Genomic DNA, 815 nt, shown 5'->3' on the forward strand with positions numbered 1-815 from the left:
CTGATATAACTACCCCTGATCTCTTTTGGTTTCCGTTTGCATGGAATATCTTTTTCCATCTGTTTACTTTTTGCTATGTGTGTCCTTAAAACTGAAATGAATCTCTAGCAAGCAGCATATAATTGGATATTGTTTTTTAATCCATTCAGCCACTCTGTGCCTTTTGATTCCATTCTCTTTGCATTTGGTGTCTTTACTATAGGTTTTTGCTTTGTGGTTACCACAAGGATTACATAAAATATCTTATAGATATAACAATATGGAGCACTTCACAAATTTGCAAGTCATTCTTGCAAAGGGGCCATGGCAGTCTTTTCTGTTTCATTCCAATTTTAGTATATGTGCTACCAAAGTGAGCAGCATGTTTAGTTTTTTAAGAAACTGTTTTGCACACTATTTCTTTAGAGTGATTCTACCATTTTACATTTTCAGCAGCAATGTATGAGTGATCCAGTCTTTCTGCATCCTTTCCAGTATTTGGTGTTGTGACTATTTTTTATTTTAGCTGCTGTGATAGGTATGCAGTATTATCTCATTGTGACTTTAATTTGTATTTCCCTAATGGCTAATTAAATTAAGCATCTTTTTGTGTGCTCATTTTCCATCTGCATATCTTCTTCTGTGAAATGTCTCTTGCCTATGTTCTAATTGGATTGTTTGCTTTTTTTACTATTGTGAGTTTAGATACTAATCCTTTGTCAGGTATGTAGTTTGCAAATATTTTCTTGCACTCTGTAGCTTGCCTTTTCATCTTCTTAATAGGATCTTTTGTGGGGCAAAAGTTTTTATATTTGATAAAGCCCTATCTATTTATT

The 815-nt window shown here is 33.4% G+C and overlaps 1 non-coding gene across 1 annotated transcript; it reads right to left on the reverse strand.

Annotated features, from left to right (window-relative positions):
• Positions 1-253: 253 nt before the first annotated feature.
• LOC139084368 (U6 spliceosomal RNA) lies at positions 254-360 on the reverse strand. The gene has a single exon (XR_011541714.1). It is a non-coding gene; the product is annotated as a U6 spliceosomal RNA (small nuclear RNA).
• Between the last annotated feature and the right edge of the window lie 455 nt (positions 361-815).

Source organism: Equus przewalskii, chromosome 6 (genome assembly GCF_037783145.1).
Source record: "Equus przewalskii isolate Varuska chromosome 6, EquPr2, whole genome shotgun sequence".
Classification (NCBI taxonomy): Eukaryota; Metazoa; Chordata; class Mammalia; order Perissodactyla; family Equidae; genus Equus; species Equus przewalskii.